Source organism: Pseudopodoces humilis, chromosome 16 (assembly GCF_049639895.1).
Source record: "Pseudopodoces humilis isolate 2021_Gansu_Grassland_sample_001 chromosome 16, ASM4963989v1, whole genome shotgun sequence".
NCBI lineage: Eukaryota > Metazoa > Chordata > Aves > Passeriformes > Paridae > Pseudopodoces > Pseudopodoces humilis.
The window spans coordinates 15,380,237-15,391,635 of NC_142215.1; the positions used below are offsets into that span (position 1 = coordinate 15,380,237).

The 11,399-nt window shown below is 40.3% G+C and overlaps 1 protein-coding gene across 4 annotated transcripts in view; it reads right to left on the minus strand.

Moving 5' to 3' along the window:
* OTUD7A (OTU deubiquitinase 7A) overlaps nucleotides 1-10,795 on the minus strand; it is a 106,493-nt gene extending 95,698 nt beyond the window's left edge. For 3 of the 4 annotated variants that reach the window (XM_005521445.3, XM_014251334.2, XM_088063062.1), the window contains exon 1: nucleotides 10,549-10,725. The gene's annotated coding sequence lies outside the window, so the exon portion shown is untranslated. Of the gene's footprint in view, nucleotides 1-10,548; nucleotides 10,726-10,764 lie in introns of those variants that run through there. The other variant, XM_088063061.1, reaches the window with a different exon arrangement.
* Between the last annotated feature and the right edge of the window lie 604 nt (nucleotides 10,796-11,399).

Consider the following 11,399-nt stretch of genomic DNA (forward strand, 5'->3'; position numbering starts at 1 on the left):
CTTTAAAAGAAGTCATATGATCTCTTAAGGACCTGTAGTCAGGTCTTCAACTGAGGCAAGGAACATTGGAAACTTTTAAAACAATTTTCTCTGTATGGCTACTGATATAAAATCATTCATTTTAATCTGTCTCTGAAAAAAACCCCAGATTTATCTCAACTATTCACACACAAAACTTAAATGTGCTGTTGCAAAACACTAACAAAAGAGCTATCAAGCCACTGGATCTTAGAGCTATAGTCTGCTTTTTGCTACATTTGGTTAACTTTATCGAATCCTGAGCCATTTACACACCAAGGAAGATTCCAGAAGAATGCACTTTACGAATAGCTAGTAATGTATTTAAAGGAAATGTGCTTATTCTTAAGCAAAATATGCTTCCTGTAAATACTGTGAGATCCTGCTGCTAACTTCTTCTGTAAATACAACAAACCCTGTTGCCTTATTTAACATGCATTATATGCACTGACCCAGTTTTACAGTGCAAGGCTTGAAGAAGAGCTGTTAGATCTACAGATATGTAACACCACTATATTCCAGCCAAGCAAACAGTGGGAACGTGAAAAAACAACACAGGAGAACTGCATATTATTAGCAGTTCTCTCCATCCACATAATTAATTAAACAGGCCATAAGCTTTTTCTTACCTGGCTGCTTAGGGATTTCTAAAAATTAAAATGATAAAACCCAACCAACCAACTAACCAAAAACACCGCCACATGACTTCTCTGGCAAATTACTGGAGGATTAGCTAATTCCCTACTTCAAAAAAAAATTTACATGGTTTAAAGATTTCTACAGATTTTCAGCAAATATTTTTGCTATTTGACAATAACTCATGCTTCTAGAACATATCTGTAAACCTTCAACTACCTTTTCCACAACATTTTCTTTCAAAAGTAGTGGAAGCCCCTTACAATTGGGTACCTACAGTTTTATATCTGCAGCTACTGTCTTTCATTTGCTTTGTAACTTCAGCTAGAAGATCAAAGAAAGGTCACATTTTGCATAAACAGCTGTGTAAGACAGGGAAGTTCCGCATTGGCGTTTCCGCCTTCATAACACTTGGTGAACCCTTGTCTGCAGCACTCATTATCTCAAGTTACAAAACTACAATTAACACCAGGTTAAATTTATCACAGTATAGCAATAAAAACAAATAAGATAACCACAAGATACTATAATTAGAGTTTGACTTACTAGGCATTTTTGCATCTATATCTTAGGATTTTACTCTACTGCCTTGAATCACTTTTAAAATTAGCTGCTCTTAGACCACAAAATACACAATAGTGATGAAGTTACAGGTTTCATGAAAATCTATTATTTTCTTCCTCTCCCTAAACACAATGTCTTTTCCATAGCTATATCCAAGAAAGATATGGCTCGGAGATAAAATATCACCAGAAATCACACCTATGTGGCAAACTATTTTATACAGTTACATTTCGCCCCACTTTAAAAGTGAATATACTGACATGGCATCGTTTCAAACAGCTCAAAATAGACTTTTTTTCATAGATATTAGTCATGAGACATGTTTTAAAATATCTGGGCAGGTCTCTGACAGTCAAAGACAGCTTTATGGGTTTGAACAGAGTAATGGTAATAGCAGTGAACTAAATTCACTTGTTGTCCATCCACTCTTTTAGTATTTCAGCTCAAAATGCATTTTGCTGCCACAGTGATTCCCTCTGAGGTAATCTTCTGCCAGAGATACTCAGAACTCCACAACTCAAAGGCTATTTTCTGTCCTTATTCTACTAGGAGAGAAGGCCCATTTCTGTGGCCTGGAGGAGGTGGATGGATTTTGCATTTTTAAAGCCCCAAACCTCTTTTTCTCTGATTCCTAAGGACCATGGCAGCTTGACTCTCAAGGAATTTATTACAGAACCATTTTCTCCTCCATTGATAAGTCTCAGACCCACAGAAACTGTGCATAGAAAACATACATACACGTTACTATAACCTCCATGAGAAAATAATTAGGGTAAAGCCAATCATAGGACTATTTCTACCCAAAATGTACAGTAAAATTATGCACTCTCCCAGTCATTACCTCACAAAAATAAAGCAACTTTTTATGGAAGTAAACTTCATTATGAAATCCAAAGAAGGATATTTCCCATGTTTCTTTTTGTAAAGATACATTCAATGACAACCAAAAGGTTTTGGATATACCTTCTCTCATGAGTACATATCTCTCTATTTATACTGGATAGGAAAATATTTTATCTTAAATATAAGAGGCATGTGGAATGAAACCTAACAACTGAATAGCTCTTGAAGGGGCCATTTCTCATGTAAAGCATATTTTAGGAGACAAAATTGAAGGAAGGAAAATGATAACAGCTCTGTTTCTCAAATTCTACATCAAAGAAAGTCAGGAGATCATCAGCTAGATGCAAACGTGTCATCAGCTCCAGACATTTAGACCTGAGCTACTTCAGGCTGAGCGAGTATTCATCTCTGGTGGTAGCAGAAGATAATGACTTATATTTCTGTGCTAATTGAGGTCTACACTTTGCAGCCTTGTGTGCTCATATCAAGCACCTGATCTGCATCAGCACTGAGGGGGAGCAGCCAGCAGTACCTCAGCTGGAAGCACATGCATCAGGTTTTCCAGTGTAAGAACATAATGCAGACACGAGAATATCATCTTTTTGAAGTCAAGAGTGCTACCAATCCTCATGAGCAATGCATCACAGCAGTGAGGGGCATGTGTCAGTGAGTGCCACAGGCTTGTTTTAAAGATTACCTCGTGTAATAAGTAATTAGTAGTTTGTTGCACGTATTTTTAACCACAAAACGAGTTTGACTAGACTTGGACCCTACTACAAAATTCTTATTAATTCTCCCAATCACAAGTATTGAGATTCAATTTCTAACTACTAGCCACTGTTTGACACATCCTCCTCTGCCAATCACAGAGATTCTCCCTCTGAAAGGTAGAGGAACTGAGAACAGTGTTTAGGATGGGTGAATAGACGGGAAACAGGTATCTCCTGTTACAAAGATGATGAGCCCAGAGAGAGACAATGTAATGATTATTGTTACAACCAACACAGCTCTAGATTTATGATGCTGTTCTTTCTTCTGCACAGGCTTTTATCTGTCAATGTCAGAAGAAATTTTGAACAATGCAGAATTATAAAAATGTAAACTGTTGCCCAGGAGACACTACAGATCTCTACATGGGGTTTCTTCAAGAGAGCCTTCATATAACATTTTTTCACAACCTTTTGTTTCCTCTTATTGTGATCAAGAAAATACATCCTTTTAAGAATCCTGATTAAATTCTGCTTTGAGCATTTACAGCCTGACTATACACTCATGAAGATCTATCTTTGTATTTCTTGCCCAAAGCTGTTATTGAGTCCTTATCTACTAAACATGCTCAGGTTGGAATGCCAGAGCAGAGACGTACAAGTGTGACTATACATTGAGAGAAAGAGCAAACCAGCAAAGCACTTCTGGATGCCTTTCAGAAAAGGAGGATTACTCTTGAGTGCAACTTTTCCTACTTTATTTGAAACTCTGTCTTGAAGTATTGAGTAGTGAACTGAACCACAATACAAACATCTAAGAAAACTTCAATTATAAACGTAGATGTGAGTTCTATATATATGAGGTTCACATGCATTCATATAAAGAAGTCTGAAAGAATAAATTGTCTATTGCTAAGAAACACTTGGCTTCTGCAGCTCTCATCAGCCTGACAAGACAATCCCTAAGACACTCCCAACTACAAGATTCAAAAATTCATTCCTCCACACAGGTCTTCTTTCAATACAGAAGAGACACTGCAAAAAGTCCAGCAGTAGAGTAGCTGATCTTTTTTGCCTGCCTCCTGAGATATCAAAACTATACATGATAAGAAACTGTGAAAGTAGCTCATAGGGCCTCAAATATCTGTGGAAAGCTGTCACTAAAACCTGGAAATGCCACCCTACACAATTTAACACTGGCATGTCTTCCCATAGTATTATTGTGAACCTTGCTTTTTATGACTGTTGAAAAACCAAACATGAAACACCAACATTAATATAAGCCATTTCAGCTGTCGTGATCTTTCATTTAAATTCTGAATTTTCAAGTTGACTTCACAATCTCCAATTTTAATCCCCTTCTTGTAAATGCGTGGTGCTCAAGGCTAATGACAAAGAATACTACTTTTCAATGGCAATTTCTTACCAGCAAACAGCTTCAATTTAGCAAAGTGCAAACAGTGTATCAACCTGATTTTATTTAATCTTATCCTTGTGGCTTTCTCTACATATTACTTCTGTTAATTTGTTCTGAAGGAAAGCTTGTTGCCAGCTCTTAACTCAGCTGTACTCTCATGGCAGAACACATGAACACACCGTACTCTCTGAGTCTTTTTCCACATGTGAACTTTATCTACAGGTTGTATATGCTGTCATTTTTTCTGCTGAAATTACATAATCTGCCTTCCCTTTATACTCTGCCTTTCCTTCAACCACTTGTACTCTTCCAGAGACAAAGATGTAAAGAGTTATTTACAGGGACATGGGGGTGATTTAGTTGCTTTACACTTAATTATAGTTTGCTAAATTAATATTTTATTTACACTAAAACAATCCTCTCATTACCATAATGTTATTTAATACACCTGTATGTCTTCCTCTTCATGAGAATTTATAATATAACAGCTCTAAGACCTAAAATAGAAGCTACTGGGATATTAAATATTCTCAGGTAAGACATGGGCAGATGTTAAGAGATGGCAGATCTGAAATTGTTCCCGACACATCCATCTGCAATGCTTTGGTCTGGGTTCTGTTCTCAGGTAACTATGTTATTCTGATTAAAATGTGTTATCATCTCTGTATCTAAGTGTACAGCTCGATAGTCTGTGTTTAATTCTACTGTCTGCTGCTTGGTACAGGGTGAATCTAGGTAATAAACTCAAGTTCACTACCATCAAGCAATTGTCCTTTCCACTGATCTCAGTGCTAAGAGGGAAAACTATTTGACACAGGATAAAAGCTCCTTTGAACTACCTCAGAAAGTTTGCAGGCAATATAAGTGTTTGCACAGAAATTTAATCCGTATATAGCTAGACAGATACATCTGGGTTTATCTCCCCATGTCCTTGCTTAGCAATTTCCTACAGGGTGTAGGTACTCTACAGAGTCACTAATCAGCAATATGAAATGACTCATTCCAACCAGAGACAGAGCAATGTAAGCTAGGCACTGTTTCTTCTACTTGGTTTCTTGTTGCAACAGGTCTCAAAACATATGAGAAAAGCTAAGCCAGTAAAGAAATTAGTGCTGTATTATGTTTTTTGGCATTCTTATACTCAAGATTTGCGTAGTTTGAGACAAACAAAACCCTTTACAAAGTCAGGCTCCCGATTAAAGTTCTTCCACTACTGTGTTGTGTCCATGTAGACACTGGCTACGGGACACAGCCACAGCCCTTCATTGCTTGAAGAGTACTTTTGAAGGAAATTATACTTATTGTACTATTTAGAAAGCAAATACAATGGAAAAAGTAAAGTGACTTAACAAATATCAGCTCTATAAGAAAGGTCTCCTACCCCAGTGCCCTTGTTCTTGGGACTAGAAGTCCTCTGTGGGATGACTGAATTGTCAGTCACTCATGCATTTAATGTTTCAGCAGTACCAATACAACAACCTGAGCCCGGTCTGCTGTGTAATACAAAGGAATTAATTCAGTATGCTTTTCAATCAGAAATATAACATCAGCAGAGTTTCATTCCTTTTTAGGTGCTGAAACATAAAAGACAGAAAACTAGAGGAGAATTTTTCATTCAGATTTCCTAATAGGCACTGATTATTTTACCAGTTTCTATGGCACTATCACCATGGCAGCTAGCCATTTTAATCAAAGGCATTTGAACACATTTCTGATAACATCACAGTATTACATCTCCTGGTCACACACAGCAATAACCACTTTGTACATTTCCATAGGACAGAGGCCACTAATGTCAGCAGACATCAGGATTAGAAATGTGATATTTCAAGCATCTAATTAAAGAACAAGTTCTCAGTGTTCCTTACTCTAATTCTGAAAACAATAGTGGAAATATAACCATTGTGATCAAAATTAGATTCAAAATTCTTCCACAGCTTGCTCAGTTTCTACATGGGTTTTGCCCCTTCTTTGATTAACTACTCAATGAAAATGATTACTCAGCAGGTCCTAAGAGAATGTGCAAGTGAAAAAAAAAAAAATCACCGTAGAGAACTGATCATCTGCAAAACACTGACAGATAAAAATAGCTACTTTACCCTTTGTACAAAACCTCCATACTTTGTTCTGTGTAGAGGCTAAATTGAAACATTGCATACAAGACCAAAATCATGAGCAGAGAGCAGCAAAACTCAGGGTTCTGACCAAAAGAATTTCCAGTGTACAACGGAAAGCATTCTAATTTTACTAAATATATCACGAAGCATTTGCAAATACGCTCAGTCTGAAAAATGCCCTGCAAGTATTGAAAAATACTTCCAGCAACAGCAGTCCTTCATGACATCTATAAAATACATAAGAAAATACATTTTCGAACTAACACAGAGCCAATTCATACTTTTGTCCTGAGATTTCTGGGGGATTTTTTTACTGAAAGTGTATTTCAAAAGGCTGAGATACTCTAAATAAATAAATTTATAAACTCTTTTAATAAAAGCTAGTAAGCAAGCTGAACAAACTCTCTATTTCAAGCCTAAAGCTTTTTAAAGGGTCCATCCAAGAGATACTAAATAAATACAGATGCCGATAATCCACAGTAAAACACATCAGCAAAGCACTATGGCTAAAAATCACTGGCATAACAGAATCCTAAAATAGACAACACCAACCTCAAACAGAAGAACAAGAAACTTAAGTAAACTGAGAATGAGACTTGAAATACATCACAATTAGCTTTGTCTTTTTAAACTACTTAAACTCAGAAATAATCACGAACAGTGATGTTAGGTGAACCATATGAAAACAGAACAGTAAGTCAAGGCTTTCATATCTCCAGTACCTCCATGCTTGTCAGATTTACATGTTTTCCTCCCCTGGGTCAGTAATTGGGGAAGGATAACAAAAAAAAAACTCTGGAAAATATTTGACAGACAGTGTTGTTCTATTACATTTACATGTATATACTAATTAATCTGCCCTTAAAATAAAACCAGTCAATTACCATCTAGGATTTGAGAACAGTCCTGCCATCTTACTCAACTTCTCTGTTTTGTGTCATGCTTTGCTTTAGGAAAACAGTGATAAAGAAATACAGGAAAATGCAATATAATATCCATGCAATATTTTGACCACACCTGGTAAACTACTTTTGTATAAGTCTATACAGCTGAATTTTCAAACCATCTAAGCAGCCAGGTTAATCTCCCAGTTTTTTCATTAGGGCAGCCTAATTAATTTTTTTAGAAAGTCCACATACCATTTAGCTCCATGCTTTAGTCTAAAAATCTATGAATGCTTGTATAATCATATGAATGATAAACAAACCAGTAAAATACAAATCTTCAACAACAACAAAGTCTTTTCTATTTTCAGTCCTCAATTTAATAACAGCTGCACCTGGTATTTTAAGCTTACCATTTGCTTAATTAAAAGTTTATGTTTAATTTTTGCTTAATATGAATCCCAAGATATCTTACGAAATTTGAGTCAAAAGAAGCTTCAGATTTCATTATGCTTTTGAAATGCAGAAAATATTAAACAGAAGGAGACTTCACTAAAAACTGCAAGATATGAGGTGTAGACTATCTGAAAACAAACATTCTGCTAGTTCCCTTAGTCCTTTCCTTCTCTCAGGTGCAACTTTCTCTCCTGTATAACTGAATATATAATTATGCCTTGACAGTGTTCTCCTCCCATGAAGACTACAGAGGATTACTCTGTCTAAAGGCAATAACAGGCAAAATAGCACAATGATATACACATTTTTTAAATCCTAGAGTTTATTCAGTATATAGCCAATTTAATAAAAACACTCTTTCCCCCCCAAATAACACAGATATAATACCAATGAACTCATACAAGACTCTAAATGATCTGAAAACACCACAGGGATTATATTTAAAACATACAGTTTTAATTTAAATTAGATGTTCTATGTATAGTACTGGTTAAAGCATAGATTCCCTAATCTTTAAATAAATAATATGAAGGGCATCTATGGCAACAATGAGCATAATGGTTGCACCGGTTAATATCAGTCAGTGCTCACAGCTTGCATGTGTACAGCTCTATGAAATTCCTTACCTGGAGTCCCATTCACTGAATGGCCTTTCTGCTGAGCCTGCCAACATGACAATAAGAGAGATGCAGGGAAGTGAAAGATGCAGAGTTAGGCTAACTAGGGAAGGACTAAGTACCTTTCTACCTGTTCATTACACGCTTCCTTGGAGCCTGTAACATCCAGCCACCATCACCATTACATGAATTTGTATTGATTAAACCAAGACTAAAATCTTCCAGAATCCATTGGCAAAAAAACCCTCAAACCCAGAATCCATTGGCAAAAAAAAACCCCAAACCAAAAACCAACCTTTCCCAAAAACAGTTGCATTATGGTTAAGCAATCAGTTACTTTTACACTATGCACACTATGCACAAAAATATAACTCTATAACCCCTACCCGGCCTCATTCCCATATCAGTTGTTACATTATACCTGAATTAAGCTGTCCTGAACATGACTGAGTTTCTTGTAAAAACTAGGGACATGAAAATGTAGTATCACAAAAGAACCAGACTCACAAAGGTGTCATGGCTACCCCATGTCATAGCACGATTGCTGCTGTGTGGGCACACACAGCCCACAGAGGCTCTGTACTCTGTACCAATGTTACAGCTTTAGCAAAAGCATATTCTTCTAATAGAAAGTGTTCCAGAGGCTGCTAGGCACTGATATTCATCTATATTCCAGATTCAAATGGGAAAAGTCTAGCTTGCCCCTGTGTGAGCAGCACAGTCATACCAGGGAAAAATCTGGCCTCCATCCATAGAAAGGAGACCATTTAGTCAATTCACACCAACAAGCAGAAAACAGAGCCAGATCCAGCCTCAACAGCTAACACACTCATATTTTAATAACAGATTGTAAATAACAAAACTTTTCCTATCAACAGCATTTTCAATTCCAGAAGCTTAATACAATTTGCTTTAAATCTGTGCCATAGCAACCTTTATTAAAGTCAATGTCATCTGTAAGGACTGAATTAAAATAAAATGTGGGCCAAATTTATCAGACATTAGTTCCCTTTGATAGAGCTCAGAACATTGGCTGTGTGTCATCCTAGATATGGTATGAATTGCATACATTGCATCCAGCAACATATTTTAAACCAGGCCTTTCCAAAATACTTTTTCCCTGATCATCAGTTTTGAGTATTTGTCTGAGATGGTGAAGGTCAAATGAAAAGTCTGAAAGGTTTCTCTCTGTTTACATTAAATTTATATCCATATGCTAGGAAATGCAGCATTATTCAGGTCTAGGGAGAGAAGCCTCAAGAGTTTATTAAAATATGACAGTGTTTTAGCCTGTCAATTTAAAGGCACCTCCAAGGGACAACAGAAGAGACCATTCCCTCTGGCTGTGGGAGCTGTGTATGCCCATGTAGGCATGAATATCAGTGTGTGTGCAAGACACTGACCAGCAACAAGGAACTTACTGTGACAGAACTACAGCAAAAGTAGTCAACAATTTATTCTTTTATTTTCAGCACTGGCTCATAGGGCACGCTGCATCTTTATGTCAGACAGGTACCGAACAGATCTCCAGAAAGCGCTCAGAACAGACATATTCCTACAACCTCCAGGGTGAGCGTAGGGGTAGTGAGCTTTTTAAATTTAGATTATGTAAGGTCGTGTGCCTCACTGCATTATGTTTTATATGCACATTATATCTCGCTGCACTATATTGCAGCCTGCAAACTCTTAATGAGCATTATTCGCACAAATCCAGGCAGACATCCTTTTGTAGCTGTTTCAGAAGAACAAATATCACATGTACATCTAATAGTTATCAAATGAGGTCAATCTCCCCGCAAATGTCCTGACATGGTCCAAGAAACACAGAAGGATATACTAACTGCCTGAATCGGCCTCTTGCCCAAGCAGCACCGAACCAGCCGGCCAGGGAACAGGCTCCTTATACAGGCTGAAGCCGCGAATGCAGGAGCGAAGCGAGTCTGCAATGCAGAAGCCCTTCCCGGAGCTCATCAATGAGCCGGGGGAGACGGGGCGGGGGCAGAGCCGGCAGCCCTACCCGCATCCCCGCCACGCCAAGCCGAGGCACGGGGCGGGAGGCGCTTCTGAGCGCCCGGCTTTGCCCTGACGGGCTGCGGCCGAGGGCGCTGCCCTCAGGCTGTCCGCCCGCAGCTCCGCACAGCGGGAACTTCTGCGGCCGGGGCGGCGCGGGCAGCCTGCGGGCAAGGACGCGGCAGGGCCGGGCCCACCTGTGCCACCTGCGCCGGTGACACCGGCCCGCCCGCCCGCCGCTCGCAGCCCGGGCGCGGGAGGAGGAGTAGCAGCTCTTACCTGCTCCCGCTGCTCCTCCCGCAAGCCCTCACTAGCGGAGTTCCATCTTCCTCCGGCCGGGAGGGGGAAGGGGGGGAGGGAGTCAACCCAGCACTGCCGTCCCCCCCCCAGCTGCCGCTTTCCGTCACCGCTGTCCCCCCGCCCGCGCTGCCCGGCGTAGCGGCCGCCTCTCGCCCTCCCTACAGACGGCACCAGGAGACGGAAAGCGAGACCCACCTCCCGCCGCCGCCGCCTCCTTCCCATGAAGTCACCGGCCGCAGGGCCCTCCCTCCCCTGGCTGCCCGCAGCGGCCCGGGGAGCCGCGCTCCGCCCCGCTCCGCCCCCGCGGCAGCCGCGCCGAGCCCCCGGCACAGCCCTGCCCGGGGCCGCCCGCGGGGCCGCCGCCTTCCTTCCCCCCTCCCTCGACGGCGCTGGGTGAGCGTGGCCTCGGCGCTCCTGGACGATGCCGGCGGCAAAGAACGGCCGGAACGGCCCCGAGCCGCCCCTGCACCACGAGCGCTCCTCCGCCCCGCGATGTCCCGCGGCAGGGGGAGATGGGAAGCGTTGCTTCCTTTCCGTTTCCATCCTCGTTCTGGAAATCATCATGCCCCCTTTCGCCCACTGCAAAGTGGGGTACGTTACAGTAAGTTACTGCTTTCGGTGTGCCTTTTATTTCGACATGGAAGTCTATTTCAGGCTACAGTAACTTATCAACTAACCTGGTTCCAGCTATTCCAGTGTGCACACAGGTGTGTTCTGTCTCACTCGGTTAAATCTACTTTCCCAACGCCAAAGCAGCTTTTCATTGTTACTCTTCCAGTAACATAAGATTTGAAAAGGAAATGGAATAAGGAGTACACCTCTAGAACTAA